Source organism: Pararge aegeria, chromosome 24 (genome assembly GCF_905163445.1).
Source record: "Pararge aegeria chromosome 24, ilParAegt1.1, whole genome shotgun sequence".
Classification (NCBI taxonomy): domain Eukaryota; kingdom Metazoa; phylum Arthropoda; class Insecta; order Lepidoptera; family Nymphalidae; genus Pararge; species Pararge aegeria.
In genome coordinates, this window is record NC_053203.1 from 3,063,865 (window position 1) to 3,089,711 (window position 25,847).

General features: G+C 37.5%; 1 protein-coding gene across 6 annotated transcripts in view; it reads left to right on the forward strand.

Annotated features, from left to right (window-relative positions):
* LOC120634450 (filamin-A) overlaps positions 1-25,847 on the forward strand; it is a 97,596-nt gene that overhangs the window by 25,073 nt on the left and 46,676 nt on the right. For 2 of the 6 annotated variants that reach the window (XM_039905022.1, XM_039905028.1), the window contains exon 1: positions 11,171-11,324. The exons of 3 other annotated variants lie outside the window; for them this stretch is intronic. The gene's annotated coding sequence lies outside the window, so the exon portion shown is untranslated. Of the gene's footprint in view, positions 1-11,170; positions 11,325-25,847 lie in introns of those variants that run through there. One more of the 6 variants, XM_039905023.1, reaches the window with a different exon arrangement.

Here is a 25,847-nt window from a genome sequence, read left to right on the forward strand (position 1 = left end):
TCGTATCCCCTGTCAGAGGATATAATCGTGGGATGTAATTTTTGTCTTCTGCCTGTCCCATGCTGGAACGAGCTCTGTCACAAAAACCTTTACTATTATTAGGTTAGCAGTGCTAGTCAGTTTTCCTGAATAGCTTTCTACCCTACTAGCTAATCTCTCGTGACTAACAAGATATTGGATTTGAGATGAATCGAGGTTTACGTCGACTCGAGTCGCCCACTGGCCTGAAATTATTCGCAAGCTTTGGCACTAATATACCCACGAAATATATCTATTCGGATTTTAAGAGATTATTTCTGTAATAACGCGCCGTTTGCTGGTTAATATGATGTGCCAACATGGTACCTACATTGTAGACTTTAGTTATGTGTGTTAGAAAGCTTCTAGGAATTCGTACGCATAAATTTCATTAAAACACTACGAAGTTATTTTCAAAAATTTCTGAGCATTATTTTGACAACTTTCTCCGAGATAAATCGAAATTGTTGTACTGGCCAAGTACATGTAAGCAACGGCCGGCATAAGTTGTAGTAAAATCAATCCCCTGGGAAATACGTCATTCCGAAACCATTCACCTGTTTAAACATCGCTTAAAGAATTATTACTTATCTATGTAATTGAGTAGTATGTAAGTTTATAATAGCATAAATATATATCACATATATCTAACATAGTATATATAAATTTATGTTGGTATTTGTGTAGTTAATATGTAAATGTAGTATGTATGTTCATGTAAGTTTATATTACATTTTTTTTTTTTGTTTTTCTTTTTTTTTGTAACTTACTTTATGCACCATCCATTTTCCACTATTTTATCGTACGCTCAGGTTGCCTTTAAAAGATCACTTTTAGTGATAAGGTCGCCTTTGCACCCTAGCACTAAGTACTATTACTGTTTTCCTTGTATTTTCCTTTTTTTTGTTGTGTTGCAATAAAGTTTTGTATTCTATTCTATTCTATCTCTCCTGGTTTGGCGGCTAAATAAATTACATAGTAAACTCGTATCTATCGTGTAATTTAAAAATGGAACGATCTTTTTACCACGCAACATAGTACGAGTGCAACCAAGGAGGTAACTTATCAAAGGCAAGCAGAGAGCTTTATATTAAAAAAAAAAACACTAAACGCGGGAAAAAATATTCTTGTTGGTCGCCGGGGTTTGAACTCGGACCCGACACTCAACCTAACTATTCTAAGTTACGTGCGTTTTATGCAATTAAATATTACTTGCTTGAACGGTGAAGATAAACGTCCTGAGGAAACCTGCATGCATGAGTTCTCAAAGACGAATGAAGTTTTTTTCTGAGAGGAAACCTTCTGTAGTGGGCTGCTTGTGGGGTTTAAATTGTAATGATGATGATGTCAAATGTATTCATTGGCGCGAACTTCATACAACACTAAAGCACTACCTACCCAGGAAAATTATTATTACAGTTTGGTAACCAGAGCTTATGGTTAAACATTTTGATGCATAGGGATGGGTACTGCACTGGCACACTGACTAATTTGTTGTCACCCGAGAATCAAACGAAGACTTTCATACAGTACACAACCAGCTAAACAGGGTCAGTTATTATCTGAAAACGTATTTAAAAGTTTATCCTGTATTTTTGTCCGCAAGTGTGATGAAAATTGCCACATGAAACGCGTATGATATCATCGTATATAGAAAGAATCACTTGTTACACTCTCGGCTTTCTAAGCGCCTTCGCTTTCAGCTCGCGCTCCTAATACCGCCTCGACTGTAAAATGCAATGTAACATTACTTGATGCATAATCTACGATTACAATCTTACTGTGATCACAAGCTAAGGAATTTTATCCGAAGTAACCGTTGTTTTCATAACTTGTATTCGAAAACGCTTACTGCATCGGTTAATTATCAAGCAACGAGGCATTTAAACAAAATTATTAAATTTAGTATTTAAGTATTTCGAGCGTTAACTTTTTCCGAATTCATGGATCACATAATTATTTAAAAATGGCGCTAGGCTTCGTGACTCACGCCGCGGTGACGTCCGGAGAATTCAGTTTCTCGTATCCTGAACCACTGCCAAATGTGACACGATCAGTTTAATATGTATTATACTGAAAAAATATTGTTTCATGCGAGAATTAGAGACGCGAGGTGAAAAAACTGCATGTGTAATATTTTCTGTCTCTTTGATGCTGTGATGTATCGTACACCATGCAGTGCCGTTCATCATTTCTGCTCATTCGGCTGCAGGGTATTCAAAATAAGAAGCAGTAATAAATAAGCGTAGCCTAGCCCACCAATCTGCACTGGGCCAGCGTGGTGGACCCGTATCCTGTAGTGGGCCGGTGATAGGTTGAATGGCTAGTCACTACCCCACCGACGGAGACGTGCCGCTAAACGATTTCGTATTCCGGTGCGGTGTCGCGAAGAAACCAATTAGGAATGTGACTGCTATACTCCCTAATAGGTTAACCCGCTACCATCTTAGACATTATCACTTCTTGGTGAGATTGCAGTCTGGGAGGCGACGGATAGCTATTGCGCAATCTACCCGTCACTATACAAGCCTCTCTACCGTTGGGGGGGGGGGGGGGGGTTTGTTTAAAGCTGTCCTGATCCCCTTCTCGTTAGCGCGGGGGCCCTAGCTATCGGTCTGGGTGAGTGGTAGACCTCCGGGAGGTATACAACGGGTTCCCCGGGCGTCTAACCAACAAGAGTGCCCCTCTTGTGTTTAGGTATGCACCCTTAAGGGGGGGGAATCCCACATAACCTCCGTCCTGCCCAAGGGTCGGAGGTAGCAAAAAGCTTTTCCACCACGACAAAAAAAAAGTGACATTGCAGTCAAGGGCCAAAATGTAGAGGATTAAAAAAAAACGTCACTGTGTACTTATGTACACGCGTCAGAAGTTATACTTCTTAGGCTAACAAGATAAAAATCTTTACAAAAACTTTATCTTTCGCCTTATTCTACTTTTGGTGAAAAAAACGACACAAACAATAGACTAAATACCTTTTTTCTATTTATTATTTATTTTTTTGTTTACACATTTCACTATTGGACAACCAAGTTTCACTGAACATTAAAATTTGAGATTTTTGTACAATTTTGTAAATTAAATAACCGTAACGAGCCTTTGACAATTGCAAGTGTACACTGTCAAACACCTAACTAATATCAAAAACTTTTTTCGTAAATTTTGTATTAGACCCGCGGTCCGATTCAAAAACGTCAGTGCTGTCAAACCTTTTTTTGAAAAACTAAAAGGTTAACTATAGCTAACTTCAGGGTGTCGGTTTTTTGTGACGGTGTGCGCATCTTAAAAATTTTACTCTCATAATTTTAGGTTCCTAACGCGCCAAAAGTACAACTTCAAAAACAAAAAACGCTTGTGGAATTACCCCTTTGAATTTCTAGACTTGGTCTAAATAATTAAATATCCCTTGTATTACCAGCTAGTTTAAGACATTTTATTCTTGCTAAATTTGGAAACCCAATGCAAGTGTTTGGTTATTTGTTGAAACCGAGTGGTATTAAAAGTGGTGAAGTTAATGCAATATTTTTCGTGTATTTTTCTCCGACTGCCATTCTGAAGCCTGAATAATTATGTTGACTTAATCTGTATAAACCTTTTAAACACATTAAACGATTGAAATATCATCGGCGCTTGGACAATACTGGCGTTGCGCCAGGGAATGCTTTTTTTTTTTTTATTTCGTTTTAGATTATTTCTTTTGTTAAGTATTCGTTTATTTTTTTTGGATTTTTTTTTAAACTTTTCTATTACACTAATTTTTTTTTTTTATTATACTTATTGACCAGCTTACGCACCTGATGGTTAGTGAAAAACCTATAAACAAAGCATATTTGCAGAACATCTGTACCTTAGTTACTAAGGTACAGGTGTTTTTTCTCCACTAAATGTTAGCCCTTAACTGTAACTCACCCTGTGGTACGCGATGATGCAGTGTAAAATGGTAGCGGGTTAACGTGTTTGGGAGTACGGTAGACATACCCCTAATTGGTTTCTACGCGACATCGCACTGGAACACTAAATCGCTTAGCGTAACGTCGGTGTCGGTAGGTTGGTAACTAGCCCCTCGCACCAGACCAGACCAGAGAAAATTCAGAAATTATTTAATCCCAAATTGCGATAGCCTGTAATCGAACCCGGAGCCTCTCACTTAAAACCATAGCGCTTACGGCTGCGTTAGAGGTTCGTCAAACGACGTCATCCTGAAACCAGCATTAGTTTGTTTGTAAGATGCATTTGACTTTATTTTATTTATGAATTTGAAGTTTTATTTCCAAAAAGTAGTCGCGGCCTAACCAAAATAAAAAAAAAAAAAACGAAAAAAAAAAAAAAAAATTAAATAAAAAAAAAAAAATAATGTTTAAATGTCTAACAAAACGAAGTTAAGAATCGATGATAGCCCAGTGGTTACAATTTCTTTGACTTCGGCTTCAATTTCGAATCCCAGTTCGAATCCCAGCACGCATCTCTAACTGTTCTAAGTTATATGCGTTCTAAGTAACTTAAATTTCACTTGCTTCAATGGTGAAGGAAAAAATCGTAAAGAAACCTGCATGCCTGAGATCTCCATAATGTTCTCAAAGGTAAGTGAAGACCACCAATCCGCACTGGGCTAGCGTCGTGGACTTCGGCCTAGAACCGTCTCATTGTGGGAGAAGACCCGTGCCCTGGTAATAGGTTGATATGATGATAACATCACAGGGGCATTGTAGTTCGATTCGGGGGTTAAAAATTTCCCACCGAATTAAACCATGTACTTTTTTTCAAAGACAAAAACAGCGATATGTCACAAACAGATTAACTCAGTTTTTGGAAGTGTCCCAAATGGATATACTAAAACCGGCAGCGTAAACATCGATTTATAAGCGTGATTGCGATTTGCGATATTTCAGGCATTTCGACGAATAATTTACGACGATGCGGATCCGTCGGACGCACGACGCATGGCATTAACATCAAATTCCTCGGCTTTTGGGCTTCTGAGATTGCCATTGAATAATTAAGAGGCACTCAATTATTCTGACGTTGCCAAATTGCGAGTTTTCAGTCAACTAGAACTTCTAAAGCGCGGTCACACACATAACATATGTGGTGTCGTGAATATTGTAATGTGTGGCGGAATGTAAAAAAAATTTTTTTTTTTTCTTTCTTTCTAAATTTAAATTGTTAAATTTCGAATCTGAATTGGTAATTTTTATTTAACAATTCGGATATTTTTTTAAGAAAACCCTGAGAACACATTTAACACAGCTTTCTTCAGATTATTTTTGCTAACTTAGGTCTAGTAGTTATTTACTACTGGGCACGAGTCTCCTCACAGAATAAAAAGGTCTTAGGACCCCAACAAACAGTAGGCAAAATGTAGCAAAATTAACAGCGTGAAAATTTAAATTTAAAATAAATTATAAGAATTTATTAACAATAATTTACACTTTAAAAAATGAATTTTTAAAAGGAAGTGTTTATAGTCGCAAACGATTTCCAATTACCATAAATTAAATATAAATTACATCACATAAAAATATATCACAGTAATAAAATAAATAAAATTTTAGAGTCAATAAGATATATATTCATGGTGTACTATGAGGTGACAACTATTATATTTTAGAGTTTCTTCCAAGGGCGTTTTTCCAAGTTCCAGAGTGGAAAATAGCTTCGACCCTATATCTAAGCCAAGATGTCAGATAAACTATCATTAGTCAGTGTAAAACTTAGGGTTATCACTTTCATTCTACTAATAATATTATAATCATAATCCCTAAACAAACTTACATTCACACTAATATTATTAATGTGAATGTAAGTTTGTTTGTTACGCTATCACGCAAAAACTACTTAACCGATCCTCATGAAACTTTGTACACATATTCTTGGAAGTGTTAGAAGTAATATAGGATACTTTTTATCCCGACATTAAGCTCGGTTCCTTTGGGAGAGGGGATGAGTGTCTGACGATTTTACACCATAACTCCGACAAATTATAACCGATTTAAATAATTATTTTTGTACTGTAGAGGTTATAATATGTGTTTAATTTTGTCCAAACTGTGGTTGGAGATAGAGGACAGAACTTTTCAGCGGGCAGCATCAAACCCCTCATTTATGGCTTAGCGATACGGAATACTTTAAAATTTTTAGAACTACTACTAAATTTAATGCCACATCAAAAAACAAAATCAATTTATACGAAGTCGCGGGCAACAAGTGATATTATAAATTTTTGTTTAACTTCAATTATGTTTTTATTGTATTCACCTTCGACGAATAGTAGTAGAGTTTTTAGTGACAGAGCTCGTCCGGAGAATACTTACGCCATGCTTCTTTCTCCTGCCAAAGCATTGAAGTGTTCTGGATGCTGATGCCGACAAAGATAGTTTTCCACTTACAATCAGTATACCATAATCTGTAGACCATCTGCTTGGTTCGTCAATTGTTAATAAAAAAAGCATACAGACGGCATCTATTGACAATTGGATTTGACCAGCTATCTATAACGAATTTCAACTGCTTAACGGGGCGGGTTGGCGAGCCTCGAAATAAAACAACGACTAAGTTGTAGCTTTTAGCCCTAGGGCTCGAAAAAGCAAAGGAATCTCAAACCTGAGATCGTCTTAGGTGATTATTGGAGTGCCAGGGTGTCAGACGGTGATTAGTCCGCAAGCGTGCGGCCGTGGTATGAGCCCACGTCCGAATGACGTTAGAATGTGGGGAGCTCGTATTAAACGGCATGGAAGCTGGCGTGGTTGCCGGTGTGTATGTAAGACTTATAAATACTTACGGGTTGGCTTTTTATAACTCTTACAATGTCTATCCTTAAGTTTTTTGGAGTTTACTCCTCAAGAATCTATATTCATATATAAGGCGCCCGGCGCTCTTTTTGTGCATGTTTCGACAATCGTACTTAAGGAGTAAACTCCAGTCGTGCTTCGGAGCTGACACACACTTTTTATGAGTCGTACTGGAGATTTTCTTCATTTTATATCATCTGCATACCCTGTGCATACCCTCTATGCACGCCGCTGCATATGAGGCTTAGCACTTACGCTACGTTGTGCAGGACGTGCTCCTGGCATGCCCTGTGAAGTGTAGCTTGTTTATAGGCGATGGTTTTGCACTTACCATCAAGTGGGCCATTTGCTTCGTCCGGCAATAGCAAACCCGGAGGTGGGCGTTAATACCTGTAACACAGTTTTTAACTAACACAGTTGTTACTGTTCCTTAGATTACAAGAATCCGTTGTAAATGAGACACAATAAAGACAACTATAAAATAAATAACAAAAAAAAACGACCAGAATAGTACATGCAGGTGTACCAACTAAAAAGCAAAAAATAAATATTTCAACAACTTTATAAGTCGGTGTCTAGTAAAATTCAAAATTCATTTATTTCAAGTCAGCCTAATTTATAAGCACTTTTGAAACGTCAAGTCAGTCTATTTGTAGTGACTCTACCACCGGTTCGGAATGCAGATTAAACTGAGAAGAGCCGGCAAGAAACTCAGCAGATTGCTCTTTTCCAACATCATTTTATAGTTTAACAATCTTAGGAACTTTTCTGTTTTGTGAGAGATGAGAGCGGAGTGGCCTGCTTCCAGCCTTGTCGTTAAGGAATTCATCAATCGTGAAGTAACGTGTCCGATCGTGTTTGAACTTAGGTAAAGATAGATCTAATATTAACTTCTTATTATAGTAAGATGTGGATATTACTAGTGAACTTTAGCTACTTATACAAAGTTTTTTGTTTTACGACAGTACACACATCGCCACCTAGCCCCAAAGTAAGCGTAGCTTGTGTTATGGGTACTAAGATGTCTGATGATTTTTTTATGAATTATAAATACTTAGAAAATACATATAAACACCCAGACAATTAAAAAAACACTTATGCTCATCACACAAACATTTTCCAGTTGTGGGAATCGAACCCACGGCCTTGGACTCAGAAAGCAGGGTCGCTGCCCACTGCGCCAGTCGGCCGTCGTAGTAAGTATACAAAGAATGTTGTAATATTCATGTTTCAGTCGGCATTTCACTTTACAGATATAAAAGAATGATTAAATTGAAAAGTTGGCAGCCCTATTTAAATCCAATGTCATTTCCTTCGACACATTAAAATGTGTCGTTGATCGAGGAAAATGGTAATAATGTGTGGTAAATTAATGCGTATTACTTATGCCGACAACTTTGTCCGTCGTCCATACATCATCAACAGTCAGTTTAGAACAGTGTACTGCTGGACTAGAGGCGTCTCGCGATGGAAGGTTTTGCTCATAATCGCTAAGCTGGGCAGACTTGCAGACGTGATCGCAGTATATATTATTATTATTAAACTCTTTATTTGTATACCACAACATTAACATATTTAAAATAAACATCGAAAGAAGTAGTAATACAAAAGGCGGCCTTATCGCTTAATAGCGATCTCTGCCAGGCAACCTTAGAATTAGGAAAAAAAAAAAGAAGAGGAGAATAGACTGCTGGTGGTACAAATATTAAAATACATACATGCGAATAACTATATATTCCCTTAGTCACCTCGTACGACACACGGCCAGAGGACGAGTGGTTTTTTTTTTAATTTCCACTACAAATTAGCCCTTGAATGCAATCACACCCGGTGGCAGTGGCGTGCACTTCACACATGCAAAAAAGCACTGCATACCCAAATTATTTTATATAACTCGTATTAGAGAAGAATTTTCACATTTTATGCCATGTACCTGCTTTATGCATACCCTGGTCAAAAACCCTGTGCACGCCACTGCCCGGTGGTAAGTCTAGACTGCATCATGCAGGCTAACATGGTAGCGGGCTAACCTGTCAGGGAGTATGGTAGTCATATCCAATAGTTTCTTACAATAACCACCACGTAGGAATAGTGGTTAGGTTATTGGGATGGAGTTCGATGCCCGGCAAGCGTACCTCAGATTTTTCGGCGTTATGTGCGTTTTAGCATATGTATTTAACGGTAAATGACAACATCGCGCATCTTAGAGTTATCTGTAAGGTTCTCGAAAGCGTGTTAAGTCTACCATTCCACACTTAGCAAGCACGGTGGACTTAAACCTTTCTTGACCTGAGTCCGGAATTGTCCCAAAATCAGTTGCTACGCGACATCGCACCGGAGCACTGAATCGCTAAGCGGCACGTCTTTGTTGGTTGGGTGGTAACTAGCCAAGGCCAAAGCCTCCCACTAGACCAGACCAGAGAAAATTCAGAAATTATAAATTCCCGGGAAAAATACCCGGGACCTCCTAATTAAATTCGTCAGATATTTTATGTTTTACTAGCTGTTGCCCGCGACTTTGTCTGCGTTTGTTTTTTGATGTGGCATTAAATTTAGTAGTAGTTCTAAAAAAAATTTAAGTGTTCAGTATCGCTGAGCCTTAAATGAGGGGTTTGCTGCTGTCCGCTGCGGAGTTCTGTCCTCTATCTCGAACCACAGTTTGGGCGAAATTAATCACATATTATAACCTCTAAAGTATAAAAATAATTATTTAAATCGGTTATAATTTGTCGGAGTTATCGTGTAAAATCCTCAAACACTCAACCCCCAAAGGAACTGAGCTTAATGTCGGGATAAAAAGTATCCTATATTACTTCTAACACTTTCAAGAATATGTATACAAAGTTTCATGAGGATCGTAGTAGTAGTTTTTGCTTGAAAGCGTGACAAACAAACTTACATTGACATTTATAATATTAGTGGGGTTAGTGGGGATGGGGATAGGGATGGTCGTCATATTTTTTTATGTCAGTTGTCACAAATGGGCATTAAAAAATGCCTTTAAAGTATTAGTATTTGATCTGCCGTCACCATTCATACAAATAAATACTAAAGCTCTCCTGATACTGAAAGGTTTGTGTAGTTACCCACCACGCTGCTCCAATGCGGAGCGGAGCGGCAAATTCCTCTCACTGAGAATTTCTCAGCCACAAAAAAACCTATACCTAACTTGCGGCCCGATCTGGTAATCACAAATAGAATACCCACTTGGCAAATATCAACTCTACACATGACGGTCGATGAGATACCGCCCGCTTACAGACAGACGGATGGACCAACCTTCTAGTTACGGAACTCTAAAAATCAATGACAAAGTCACTTTGGTCCTACGAATTATCACTTGCGCAATGTCAAAGTGACGGTCAATTTAAACGTCATATAGATGTCCATTAAAGAACCCAAATTACGAGCCTATAATAGGGTCTCCTATTAAAATGTTTAGGCCTCAGCCCACCATGCTGGCCGAGTGATTGGTGAACTTTACACGCCTTTGAGAACGTTATGGAGAACTCTCAGGCTTGCAGGCTTGTACACGTTATTTTCTTACACTGTTAAAGCAAGTGATTTTCTAATAGCCAATTTAAAAGTCATATAGATGTCGCAACAAAGATTTATGGTAATGCCATAAAAATCATTATCAAACTAAATGACAGGTCCCTAATAAGACCCTATTAGAGCCTGATAAAATGAGAAGGGTTTAGGCCTCAGCCCACCATGCTGGCCGAGCGCGGATTGGTGAACTTTACACGCCTTTGAGAACGTTATGGAGAACACTCAGGCATGCAGGCTTATAATTGCTCAATTTATAAAAAAAAGCACATTACTGCGAAAGTTAGAGGTGCGTACCAGGAAATTGAACTCGGACCCCCCGAGAGGGCGGCCGAATCACTAGACACAAGGCTATCAAGGCTGTTTCATGATATATTATTTGCCGAAAAAAAGACTATAAATGTAAATAAATGAATACCTACTCAAAAAGATAGATTACATTGGTTATCGCTGGATTCCTTTAAAAAACCAGTTTTCCAAATTATTATTGGAACAGTTTTGACAACAATTTATCGTGTAAAAATTAAAACTTGTGGTATTGCCGAAGCATTCGAGGTTCATTTGATTGTGTAGAATAAAAATTCTGAATTTCGTATTTTAAATACGATAATCCAAAGAATCTTATAAAAAATGACCGCTGTATCAATCAGCTTATCTCTCGACAGCACAAAGGACCTCAAAGTGAATCGAGCACGTCACTCAAAAGACATATTTCACCGAAAATAACTCGTGCCGAAATGAAATGTTGAAAATAAGCGTAATTATAATAAAATATATAAATAAATACTTAGTTGCATGTTACTACGCGGTCGAACGTCGACTGACTAGTCGAAAGTCGCGCGCACCGCTGTGCGGTACCCTCTGGACATTGGAATACATTCGAAATATAAAATTTTAAAATTTATTAGTGCCCAGTGACAGTGAAAGTGTTCGGTAAAATTTAAAATACGGTTCGTGTTTGGAATGGCGGGAGTACGATTTCACAGATTATTATTATTCTTTTTTTTATTTAAATACGTCACACAGATAACACACAACTTTTCATACTCAGATAGTTCTTTTTTTAAATAAAGACATAGGATATAGAAACTTTTTAAAAGCGTAAAAGTAAAATGTAGTTGGTGAGTGAAGTTTGCTACGAAAACGCTACGAGCATTAAAAACTTGGCTACGACAGATTTATCTTCGTGTGAAAGAGTCGTATATCAATTGTTATAAAAGCTTATTATGATAATATATAGCAATTCAAGAGAATTTTAATAGACCAATAAATTTTTATAAATGTATATATACATTTTTTCTGCTGAATTTCAGTTTTATTGAATGCTATAAATATGACAACACTGCGACGTAATTATGTGTCATTTCTAACACTACGCAGACGAACACAAGTTATAACGATAAAATTTTTAGTTTAACCTCTTAACAATGAAACCAAAAATAATGAACCTGGCAAATTGACATAATTAGACAATAAAAATTTTAACTATCTCGAAAAAAATGCGGTCATTAATTAATTTAAGACTTCTTGAACATTTAAACTTCTCAACATTCAGAATTTTAAGATGCATAGGTGGTATGTACATTCTATCTAGCTATTAGATACATACAGTGTAATTTTTAACACAATATAAATTGATCATATTAAACATTTTAAAATATCGAAAAATAACGCGCAAAAGTTATGTTTAAACCATTGAAATCTCAATATATTTAGTGTTTTAAAAATCTTTTGAATCGTGACGGAAATGTTAATTGCCTACTACTGGTGTAACCTACGGTTGTCTATAATAATTATACAATTGCGGTTAAATAGAAAATCTTCATTAAATTAATTATTAATAGTTATACATTCATTAGGGATTGAATTCCATTCCTGTATAACGAAGAGATTCTCAAATCTTCATGCCAGGATATAACCAGAAGCGTGTAATAGTAGTCGTATGAGCCTGCCAACCCTCAAAGAAGTAGCGTGGTGAATTAAAGCTCTAAATTCCTCTTTTATCCAAGAAGCCATCTAGGCTTATGCCAATCAGTGGGGCATTGATGAAAAAAACGAGGGCATGAAGAGATGTCTCATACATTCCTTTTATTATTTATAAACCATCAATTGGAAGACCTCCCCAGCGCAGCGGTAAGCGCTGTGGATTTAAGTGGGAGGTCCCGGGTTTGATACTCGAAAGGGGAAATATGGGAATTTTTAATTTCGGATTTTTTGCTAATACCGACAAAGAGTGCCGCTAAGATTTGACGTTCCGGTACGGTGTCGCGTAGAAACCGATAACAATTTATGGGTTTAATATACCGCCATATCCCTAACAGCTTGGCCTTTTAGCAAAAATAACATCTGTATTATTTAATGACACAGACTCTGGGCATTTTGGATCGGCGATGTCGTATCTATTAAGACTACACTCCTTAACCTAACACAGAAACTGAAACACCACGCTTTTGCTTTTGAAATATAATTCTTATGTCAGGTATGTCAAGGTATGCCATAACATCGTTATCATGAAATCTACCCATTACCGGCCCTCTACAAGGCACGGGCCTCCTCCCACAATGAGAAGAGGTCCAGTGCGAAAACATCGTGAGGAAACCTGCATGCGTGAGAGTTTAACCTAATGTTCTTAAAGGCGTGTGGAGTCCACCAATCTGCCTGTTAGACTACGGCCTAAATCCTTCTAATAGTGGGACGAGATCCAAGCCCTGTAGTAGGCCGGTGATAGCTTAACGTGCATTTCGAGGTTAGGAGGTTTTAACCAACAATTTCATTCAACCCTACGGGCGCAAAGTGAAAGTAGAGAAAAATCTAATATCTTACAATTCTTGACCCGAAACCAAGACCTCGACATTCTTAGTTGAACATGAATGAATGAATGAATACACTTTTATTGTACACCAAAAAAAAAAAGTAGTTACAGAAATATAGATATAGCACGAGAGTACAATTTATTTGGTTATTTTTTTATTTGGTAAATTTATAAAATTGATAATTCCTCCAAGTTTAGGTAAAAACGCTAATAAAAATTCTAAAGATCTGCAATTTGGTGGCCTTATTGCTACATAGCGATTTCTTCCAGGCAACCAATGTCGTGCTAAGCCCCCAACGAAGCAGTTTAATATAGAAATAAATTTGTACAACTTGAGCATTAAATTTTAGTATAGACTTTTAAAACGTGACGTGATTATGTAAGGTTTTTTTCAAAGTGATAAGTTCCGAAGTGAATCCAGTCACCGTGGTATCCAAATTATTAAAATAATTTGTATCAAGGCCGGTTTTATTTATTGCGTGTTATAAATGAACACTTGTGCTCGTTGCGAGAACTGGAGTTACAATTTTAGGTGTTTGAGCCAAATTTCCATGCATTAGTTTAGAATTTATATAAATAATATTGTCGTTGCGAAACTTTCTCGAGATTACTTTCAACCTTTGCTTGTTACGTAATTAGGTAATTTATCTCGGACGCTCACTGAAACGGTGATTACTAAACCGAGTTTATGTCTAATTATATCATACATTTCAATTTAGTTACTTACGATTTTTGGCGGCTGATTGGCGCCAATCGTTAGCTTCCTGAAACTGAAGCTGTGGGTTCTATTCCCAAAACTGAAAAATGTTTGTGTGATGAACATGAATGTTTTTTTAGTGTCTGGGTGTTAATGTGTATATAATAAGTATTTATGTATATTAATAACACAAGTTACGCTTACTTTGGGGCTAGATGGCGTTATGTGTATTGTTGTAATATATTTATATTTATTTATTTATTTAAGCCTTATAACTTTCCTGTACTTAACTTATACAACTACTATACAACTACAGTGATTTTTGTACTACTTAATCTATTATTCAACTATTATTACTTTATGTATAATTTTTATGTATCAGGAACCCTCTTCGGTGAAGGCCTCCTCCAAGACTTGCCATCTTTCCCTATCCTGAGCTATTTGGATCCATTGTGGACCCGCGATTTTCTTAATGTCATCATCCCATGGAGTACACGGTCTGCCTCTGTTGCGCTTGCCTGGTGGGCTTCTCCATGTGGTTACTGTTTTGGTCCACCTGTGATCTGTGAGGCGCGCCACGTGACCCGCCCATTTCCACTTTAGTTTTTTTGCGTAGCTTAGTGCATCTATTATTTTCGTGGCTGATCTTATTTTTGTGTGTCTTATCTTGTGTAGCTTTTTAATGTTTAGCATGCTCCGTTCCATTCCTCTTTGACATGTATTTATATTGTTTTTTGTTTTATTTGTAAATTTCCATGTTTGGCATGCATATGTCAGGCATGGAATAAGGCATGATTCCATAACTTTCTTCTTAAGTATTATAGGTATATCACTCTTAAATATCTCCTTGCAGCTCCAATATTTGTTCCACGTATTTTTTATTCTTCTCGCAATTTCTTTATCGTTTCTGTCTCTACTGAATCCAATTAATTTTCCTAAGTAATTATACTGTTCGACATATTCTAATTCGTCATTTTCAATTTTTATAGCTGATCTTATGTAATTGGTCATGGCTTTCGTTTTTGTTACATTCATTTGTAGACCTACTTGTATGCTAGCCTTGTGTAAGGATTCTATCATATTTTGAAGTTCTGTACTCGTTTCTGATAGCAAAACTACGTCGTCTGCAAATCTCAAGTGGTTCAAGTATTTGCCTTGGATGTACAAGCCTTGATTTTTCCAATCTAGCTTTCTAATGATGTATTCTAGTATTGCAATAAACATTTTTGGGGTGACAGGGTCACCTTGCCTAGCTCCTCTACTCACTGGAAAACTTGGTCCAATAGATTCTAGCTTTACTCTACTAGTGCTGTTTTCATATATATTTTTTAGTATCATTATGTATTGGATCTCTACATTTTGTGCTTTTAGTGTTTCCCATATACATTCGTGTGAGACAGTATCGAAGGCTTTTTGGTAGTCAATAAATGCAATGTAGAGAGGTCTTTGCTGCTCTTGATATTTTTCTATTACTAACTCTAAAGCATGTATATGGTCCAGAGTAGAGAACTTTTTCCTAAAAACCAGCTTGTTCTTTGGGTTGATGTTGTTCTAAGGTTGCGCTTATTCTTTGATTTAACATTGTAGAGAAGATTTTATATATACTTGGTAGTAGACTAATGGGCCGGTAATTGCCTATGTCTTTAGGATCTCCTTTTTTGTAGAGCAAGATAATATTAGATTCCGACCATTGTGATGGAGTATGGGTTGTTTTAAGTATCATATTAAACAATTTTGCTAGTGGTAGAGCCAGTATAATACTGGCTGCTTTAATTGCATCGTTTGTAATTTTGTCTGACCCTGGGCATTTTTCAGGTTTAAGTTTGTTTATAATTCCTAAAATTTCCATAGCTTGTACTGGCTTTATAGAGCGTTGTGGTCCCTCGGATTCAACGGATTCATTCAGATCCAGACTGCAACTGCTTTGCGTTTTTGGTGCGCTATATAAGGTTTTGTAGAAGTCAGTCGCAATTTTAATGATATCTTTACGGTTATAAGTTACTATACCAGACTCTTTTAAACCTTCAACCCACGTTTTCTTTGTTCGTAGCTCTTTGTATCCTCTTTTTAGGCTTCCTTTTTGCTCTAGGTACTTACTAATTACTTCGGTTCTGTATTTCTTGTAGTCATTTTTTATGCATTTACTTGATAATTTGTATAGAGCCTTAAGTTCGTTTTTCATGGGCAGAGTTTTGTTTTTGGCTTTTTGTAGTTCTTGTCTTCTGCACAATAGTATTCTTGTGTGTTCCGTTAGTATGCTGCGGTCTCTTTTCGTATGGTTTGAACTATGTATGTCTTGCATACTTTTGGTGATAGAAGTTATTATTTTATCATAGTATGTTTGTACTGATTCATTCGATCCTGCGTCGAGTAGAGATAAACTAGTTTGGAGCCTCTCTTTATATAATTTAATTTTTTGTTCATCTTTGAGGATGCTACTTAGCTTGCTTACGTACTTTCGTCTACTCTTTATTGGTTTTGAGAGCGATATTTGAGCTCTGAGTGGCCTATGATCTGATGGGTAGTTTATGCTCAGTGTCTCTGCATTTTGAAACATTTGCGGATAGTTTGACAGTACATAGTCTATCTCGTTTTTAACTTGACCGTTTGGAAAGCGCCAAGTCCATCTTCTTTTGGCTTTTTTCTTGTAAAAGGTATTTATAATTGCAAGCTTATTTTCCATTGCAAAATCTATAAGTTTTTGCCCTCTATCGTTTCTTACTCCGTACCCATAGTTCCCCATTATTGTGTATTCGTCACTTTGTGGCTCTCCTATTTTTGCATTGAAGTCTCCCATTAGAATAAATTCCTCGTGTGCTATGGCTATGGCTGTGTCTATAGTTTTATAAAAGGTTTTTATTTCTTCTTCGTCTGATGTTTCTGTCGGGGCGTAGACTTGTATTATAGACAATCTTTTACATGGTAACTTTAAGTTGAGTAGAGAATATATTTATATATTATTATTGTTATTTTCTTACTTAATATCTATGTAAGTAATGTGCTTTTGAAGCAAGTCAGTATCAATTGTCTCGACGGTAAAGGAAAACATCATGAGTAAACCTGCATGCCTTAGAGTTCTCTATAATTCCCTAAATCCTTATGTAATATTTAAGGATTAATAAGGTTGTATTAGTAAGTTTAAACTATACGTTAAACGTAATTTATTACAGACACACGCGTTTCAGTCAGCATGGTATTCTCACTTAACCGTTAGAGAACTCAACACACCTTTGTAAAGTTACCTTTGTTAAAGTGCACTATATATTATCTCAATGATTGAATCTATGTTCGGGAAGGCACTGGCCCCTAAGATACGGGATTTCCTAGTTTAGGGGTCAGGATCCCAAAGATTTAATGTACCGAGTTTTTCTAATAGATGACCCTTAAAAAGTTCAAAGTTTGTATTAAACGAAAGCTTATAGAAAAGTCTTAAAAAAGATAAAAAGCTTGGGTGTGAATTATTGCTCTAACCAGGTTGCTCTTCTAATAATTTTAAATTACATTGTGAGATGGTGATAACAAAAAAAAACACCCGGCTAAGTTTGTTGTGGGCTTCTTCTTAGACCAGGACGCGTTTGGAATCCTCGTAGCTTTAGTTTTAAGTTTACGAATGTGGTTATCGCCATCATCTCACTACCGTGTAATTCTAATGTACGCATCAAAAGTGCCACCTATGGGCTTGCACTTGAATAAAGATATTTTTGACTTTGACTTTAATAAATATTTTCTATTTCTATTTGTATAAGCTAAAGGAACAGAACTCAGAACACACAGAAACCGAGAACGCGACTAACATTGAAGCATCAAAAATCACTCCACTTTAGTAGTTTTTCTCAAACAGGCGGTTAGTCGTCCCATTCCATTTAGCAGTTGACAGTATTTATTTTACCTCTAATGTTCTAAACGTTGTGGGAATCGAACTAACGGCCTTATATGCAGAAAGAAGGGTCGCTGCCCACTGCGCAAACTGGCTGCAAATAATGCATTATTTATTTATTTTATTTATTTAGCAACGCACCCCGTGAAGACATTGCAGTTGCCCAATGCGTCTTCTCGGGGCTATTAAAAGAATGTATGAACGAGTAATGATAACAACAAATTAAATTAAATTAAAACATTAAAAATAAGCTATATAAAATAAAGAATAAAAAAAAAACAATAATAACAATAACCAAAAATTCAAATTCAAAATAATAATAAAAACAAAACATTCAAACATATAATTAATATCTTAGATTACCTACGCTCTAATAACATTTTAATTTGCTTTTGGATTATGTTCTCAAAGGTGTGTAAAGTCCGCCAGTACGCACTTGATCGCTTTGATTATTGAGGCCACTCAGTATTGAGTTCACCATGTCGGTGTAAGATTGCAAGGCAGTTCTTTTTCGCATCAGAGACTGCAGCTCAAAGGGGCGTTCACCAACGCCGTTAGTTACCACGCCACTAATTGTCGCACGGGCAGTGGGGTGGTAACTACTGCCGAAGCTTCCCACCGTACCAGATAAGAGAAATTCGCAAATAATAAATTCCCGGATCGAACCCAGGACCTTAAATTTAAAACCACAGAAGCCACCGCTGCACCAGCGAGGTCGTAGTTCACTGGGTTAGGTAAACGCGTTTCGCTGGAGCGTCGTGCAGCTGTCCCGACGCTGGGCGGATGTATAAATTTTGATGCGACATTCTTGGCCGCCGCCCGCCCGGTCACGGCAGAGTTAGGATAGACGACCCCGATTATTTCTGTGATCGTGTCGAATTATATTCACAGTGTTTCTTGAATTTAGTATGTTGCATGTATCTTTTTTTTTATTCCACTAAAAGTTAGCCCTCGATTGCAATCTCATCTGGTGGCAAGTAATGCAGTCTAAGATGGTAGCGGGTTAACCTGTTAGGGAGTATGGTAGTCATACCCCTATGGTAGTCTTTGTCGGTAGGGTGGTAACTAGCCACGGCCAAAGCCTTCCACAAGTCCAGACCAGAGAAAATTCAGAAATTATAAATTCCCAAATTGCCCCTTACCTTACCTTATTTAAATCGGTTATAATTCTTCGGAGTTATGGTGTAAAATCGTCAAACTCTTTCATCCCCTCTCCCAAAGGAACCGAGCTTAATGTTTGGATAAAAAGTATCTTATATTATTTCTAACAATTCCAAGAATATGTGTACAAAGTTTCATGAGGATCGGTTAAGTAGTTTTTGCGTGAAAGTGTAACAAACAAACTTACATTGATATTTATAATATTAAGTAGGGAAATACACCGCTAGGCTTCGAAATGGGGGTTGGAGGTTTGAATAAAGTCTCTAAGATTAAGGTTTAGCTTGTAGGACAAACTTTTATATATTATGCTGGTGTAGATATTGTAATTTATAATTTCCTGGCATAGCTACTTCGCCAGATAACTTCTTATAATTTGCTACGTGCGACTGACACGGAAAGTTCCAGGCGACACGCCCACATTCATCATCCAGGTGTACTACGGAAATCCTAGATGAGTGATGGATAGTCGTTTACATGGACCAGGGGGTTTGAGCCAAGTGGGTCAAGTAAATGCGGGTTGATATTGTGACAGATATGAGGCATTTTCGCGGAGCGGACACGTGTTTTTTTGGCCGAGTGCATATGACATCTCAGTAATTGGAAATACGAATCTTATATTATAGGTGTGAAAGTGTGAATTAATCTTTGCTTTTATCATAAGTGTCACATGATTTTAAGTGATGATGCAGACTAAGATGGTAGCGGGCTATTTTGGGGAATGAACGGTTATAATGAAATCTTACCCCTAATTAGTACGTACGCGGCCACGTACCGGAACACTTAGCATAGCTTGTGTTATGGGTACTAAGATAGCTGATGAATGTTTTTATGAATATATTAAATGTTGTAATTATAGTAAATAATAAATAAATATATTAAGACAAAACGAATGACGGCCGATTGGCGCAGTGGGCAGTGACCCTGCTTTCTGAATCCATGGCCGTGGGTTCAATTCCCACAACTGGAACATGTGTGATGAACATGGATGTTTTTCAGTATCCTATTCATAAAAATATTCATCAGTCATCTTAGTACCCATAACACAAGATACGCTTACTTTAGGGCTAGTTAGCGATGTGTTACTACTGTCGTAGTAAATTTATATTTATTATTTATACTTGCTATTTTTATTATTTACTAGCTGTTGCCCGCGACTTCGTCTGCGTTTGATTTTGTTTTTTGATGTGGTATTCAATTTAGTTGTAGTTCTAAAAAATTTAAATATGCAGTATCGCTAAGCCTTAAATGAGGGGGTTTGTTGCTGTCCGCTGAGGAATTCTGTCCTCTATCTCTAACCACATTCATCAGATCTACACAAAGTTTGGGCAAAATTAAACACATATTATAACCTCTATATACAAAAATAATTATTTAAATCGGTTATAATTTCAAACATTTTCATCCCCTTTCCCAAAGGAACCGAGCTTAATGTCGGGATAAAAAGTATCCTATATTACTTCTAACACTTCCGAGAATATGTATACAAACTTACATTGACATTTATTAGGTATATTAGTAGGGATATATTTTTCTACTCGTTGAGAGAGCAAGGTCGATTCATATTCACTGTCTTTGATTTGTGAACTATAAAGTACGAAACAAAATTAGTTACAAGATTATTAAAAAATATGTTATTTTTATTATTTATAGCGTCATATTTAATTTGAAAGGCCGCGTTGTTTTACGACGAGTTAATCGGATTGGCTGACGTTTTCTATAACATAGTGTTGTTTATTTGACGTTAATTTTAATAATCGTATTTTATGCAAGAGATAAATGAACTTTGATAAGTAGGTATATGGTAATTAATAGATTAGATAATAGATTATAAAATAGTGATAAAAGGAAACCACCAGCTTCTCACCTTGTACCAAGCTGAAGTACTGTTCCCATTTATGGGATGGCTCTGCCAAGTATCAGCTTGATGCCCTGGATTCGGTGGATCGCCGTGCTAGAAGGCTCATCGGTGACTTAGCAAATAAAAAACTTCAGAGTTAGGAACATCGTCGCAAGGTTGCCTGCCTTTCGGTATTCCATAGGATATATTTCGGAGAGTGTGCTTAAGAACTATGTGATCTAGTTCCCCCCTTTTTACCTAGGATCTGCATCCCTTCGTGTTATAGTATAACTAGTTGTTGCCCACGACTTCGTCTGCGTTTGATTTTGTTTTTCGATGTGGCATTCAATTTAGTTGAAGTTCTAAAAAAAATTAAAATATTCAGTATCGCTAAGCCTTAAATGAGGGGTTTGCTGCTGTCCGCTGAGGAGTTCTGTCCTCTATCTCCAACCACATTCATCAGATCTACACAAAGTTTGGGCAAAATTAAATACATATTATAACCTCGGTAGCACAAAAATAATTATTTAAATCGGTTATAATTTGTCGGGAATATGGTCTAAAATCGTCAAACACTTTAATTCCCTCTCCTAAAGGAACCGAGCTTAATGTCGGGATAAAAAGTATCCTATATTGCTTCTAACACTTCCAAGAATATGTGTACAAAGTTTCATGAGGATCGGCTAAGTAGTTTTTGCGTGAAAGCGTAACAAACAAACTTACATTGACATTTATAATATTAGTAGGGATAGGGATAGGTATAGGGATAGGGATAGGGATAGGGATTCGTGTTATTCAATCGTCAATTGAAACAACTTAAATGTGTTGCTCTGTAACAACAAACTTATATCTGTTTAGTTTTATCACATTAGGCTACAATTAAATATATAAAAACACTTCCGCCACTAACATTTCGCCCGTTAGCAACAGGTGAGATTGCAGTCAAGGGCTAACACGTAGTGGAATAAAAGAAACATGTATTGCGAGGATGCCAATTTTATACCAAGCGCACAGGTTATAGAGATATGAAGTTTGAAATAGGTTAGTAGCTCGATTGGATTAAGAAAATATTTTGAAACTGAAATATGAAATAGCATTGAAATATTATTTGTTATTCTATCATATTTTTCGTCATACTACGAAATGTAGGACGTAATCTATTTTCGTGACGAGTGACAGCCCTGATGTGACGTGACGTGTCAGCAAGTATTTTTTTTATGCTTAGGCCGGTAAAATTTTCATCCATTCAGGCATTTTTATACTCCACACCAAAGCAGGAGAATCTGTATGGTGTAATTTATTATTTCCTTAATCCTTAAACTCCTCACCAAACAGATCATCGGAAATGTACCCTCTACGCATGTTTAGCATGTTTTTAAGAATCTTTACAATTATTTATTTTAAAGTCAACATCTCCAGATTATACTCCGGTTACAGAGCAAAACGTGCGTAGAGGGTACATTTCCGATGATCTGTTTGGTGAGGTGTTTAAGGATTAAGGAAATAATAAATTACACCATACAGATTCTCCTGCTTTTCGCGGAGTATAGCAAATTAAGCTTAATTTTCATAATAATAACGGTCATGAAAATAAAAACACGTTGATTGGCAAGCTTCCGCAAATTTGTCACGGCGTGATAAATATATCGGACGTCAACAAGTTATCCTAAAACTATTTGGTTGACAAAATTTTTCCGTGACATTTGGAAAACACGTTAAAGAATTTAAATCTTTCGTTTCACAATGTGAAATTGTTACAATTTGTCAAAGCTTACAGATGCTGTTTTGAGTGCGTACGGTCGTCGAAATCGATTAATCGTGAAGATTTTGTACAATGCTACGTACAATTAAACTCAAGAATTGTGTGTTGTGGAAAAACAAATATCTACTTTTGATTAAACTACAAATTTTTTGTGTTGTAAAACATAAGAAAAAATTAGACTTTCATAATGTGTCATTGGTTAATATAACAACCTAAATACATTTTTTGGCTGGTATTTTCTTATTAAACAAATTAGATTTTCTTTTATATTTCATTCCTAGCTATAGCGAGACACGCTTCGCTACGGCCCAGTCTGTTATTAATCCCTATCTCAGGATTTTTTGGATTACAGTTCAAATATTTCTTTATAGAAATGCAAAATTGTAACACCTTAACAATTTTTATTCTAGAATACAATAAAGGCACAAAAAAATAATGTACATGTTTCTTTTTTATGATATTGTGCAATAAAGAATTAAAATGAACGAACAAACTTAATAAATCTCTAAACTAAACTAAATTGGCACGACTAAAGTAGTGCTATGCTTTTCAATAACACCGGAAACAACGCCCTTCAAACCAGATCTTCTACCTCAAAGATTCTATCTCGAATGCGGTTTATTTATTCTATGTTGATTATTTCATAGAGTGAGGAGTATCCAGGGCTTAAGCCCACTACGCTGATCCGCCAACATGCAAAGCGATTTAATATACATAATCGTCATCTTCTTCTTCTTCTTCTGTTCCTGGGCCTTTTCCGCACTTGGTTGGTCTGGGACCGTCCGTTGTACGTATGGCCACTGATGCGGCTCCCCGCTGGATCACTCCAGCCAGCCGAGCTCGCTCCAAAAGCTTAGCAGGCCGCCCAGGTCGCCGAGTGCTTCATGGAGTGTTGCTGAGGAGCCAAGGTGTGCTGCGCGTTGTTCTGCTACTCCGTTGCATTGGAGCATTACGTGTATCGGTGTTTCCTCCGCCTCCATGCATGCTCTGCAGAGAGGGCTGTCAGTTATACCTAAAATGGAAAGGTGTTTGTTTAGTGGGCAGTGCCCTGTTATCATACCTACAACTGTCCTTAGTTTAGGTCGATTCAGTTGTAGTAATTTTGTTGTTAGTCGTGGGTTGAGAACTGGTACGGCCTCCTTCGTGTGTTTGCACTCTTTTGTTTTGGACCATAGTACCGAGTGTGATGTTTGCGTCTGGTTGTGGAGCCATGTTTTGTATTCAGTGAAGGGTATGGGTATGATGGGTTCCGGTCCAGCTACCCTTAGTGATGCTGCCTGACGCGCTAATTCGTCGGCTGCGTCGTTTCCTCTGTTTCCGTTGTGACCTCGTATCCATTTTAGGGTTACTCTGTTCGATTTTGATAGGGCTTGTAGGTTCTTGTGACAGTCAAGTATGAGTTTTGATGTTGTTGTGTGTTTGGTTAAGGCTTTTAGTACAGCTTGACTGTCACTGTTTATGTTGATGCTGAAGCCTTTTACCTTTCTGTTTAGCATGGCTATGACTGCTGTTGTTATGCCCACGCACTCCGCTTGGAAGACGGAGTTGTTCTTACCAAGCGGCTGGGCAATGTTTATGTTAAGCTCCGGGCAGTATATCCCCGCTCCAGTGCCTGAGTTTGTTTTTGATCCGTCGGTGTAGACCTCTATTACGACGGTGTCAGCTTTGTCTGTTTTTCCTCCTTCAGCGGCTACTTTATAGTGCCTGTCTAGCACATAGTGTTTCCGCGTCTTGTCACATATCCAGTCTAGTTGTGGGCATTTATTAATTTCTTTTGATAGTATCCTTGTATGTCCTATGTTTGTATCCTTCCACAGCCCGTAAGCCCTCAGTCTAAGGGCTGCAAGTGTGGCTTCCTCTTTAATGTGTAGGTGTAGTGGTGGTATGCATAATATAGCTTCCAGCGCAGTGGTTGGCGTTGTGCTCATGCAGCCTGTGATAGCTAGGCACGCTTGACGTTGGAATTTTTGTAGTTCTAGTTGGGTTGTCGCAAGGAGTGTTCTCGGCCACCATATCAGTGAGGCGTAGTTTAGTGAGCTCCTGACGACTGCTAAGTACAACCATTTCATGATGTATGGTTTAAGCCCCCAGGTTTTTCCTGCCATGCGTTTGCATTGGCTGAGGATGATCGTTGATTTTTGGATTTTTGTATCTATATGTGTCTTCCAGTTTAGTTTGGAGTCCATCGTTACTCCGAGGTACTTTACCTCGGTTGATAGTTTTAGGCTTGTTTTAAACAGTGTTGGTGTTTTTGGAAATTGTGGCTTCCTTTTGTTGGTAAATAATACGAGTTCTGTCTTTTTCGGGTTAACCGTAAGTTCATTTTCCCTGCACCACTGTTCTAGCAGTTTCAGTGCGTTTTGCATTATTGAATTCAGGGTGTTTTCTTGCTTTCCACTTATGAGGATAGTGATGTCATCGGCATATCCTATGGTGAGGAAACCGTTTTTGTTCATTTTTGTTATTAGGTCGTCAACTACCAGGTTCCATAGGATGGGGGAAAGGACCCCTCCTTGTGGGCACCCTTTAGCTACAATACCCTTGGTTGTTCCATTAAAGTCCAGTTGGATGACCCTTAATTCTAGTAGGGCTCTAATCCAAACTCTTAGTGTGTCCGGTACTTTATGTCTCGCAAGAGCTAAGTCTATGCTCTTGAATGTTGTTTTGTCGAAAGCTCCTTCTATGTCTATAAAAGCCCCGAGAGTCGAGAGTTTGTTTTCCAGGTCGTGTTCTATTTTGCTTACAACAGAGTGCAGAGCTGTTTCTGTTGATTTACCCGTGCAGTAAGCGTGTTGATTTTGGTTTATAGGTATGTGCTTCAGTGTTCCGTCCCGGAGGTATCTGTCTCCGAGTCTTTCTAGGGTTTTTAGTAGAAAAGATGTTAGGCTAATAGGTCTGAATGATTTGGGTTGTGTGTAGTCGCTTTTACCTGGTTTGGGTAAGAATACTACTTTTACCTCCCTCCATGTTAGCGGTATGTATCTATGTGCTAAGCATGCTCTAAAGATTTCTGCTAGCCATGGTATGAGTTGTTCTTTGCCCCATTGTAGGAGGGCGGGGAAAATGTGATCTGTACCTGCAGATTTGAAAGGGTGAAAGGATTCGATAGCCCAACAGACCCTTTCATATGTCACAATGTTGTTTGCTATTTCCCAGTCTGCTTTTGTTGGTGTCGTGTTGTTTTCTTCCCACACTGGTTTGTCGACAATCTTACAGTCTGGGAAGTGGGTATCGATAAGTGTCTCACTCACTTCTTTGTCGTTTTTAGTGTAGTTCCCGTCTTGTTTCTTTAAAGATCCGATGGTGCGGATATTGTCCCTTGACAGGATTTTCCTTATGCGGTTTGCAT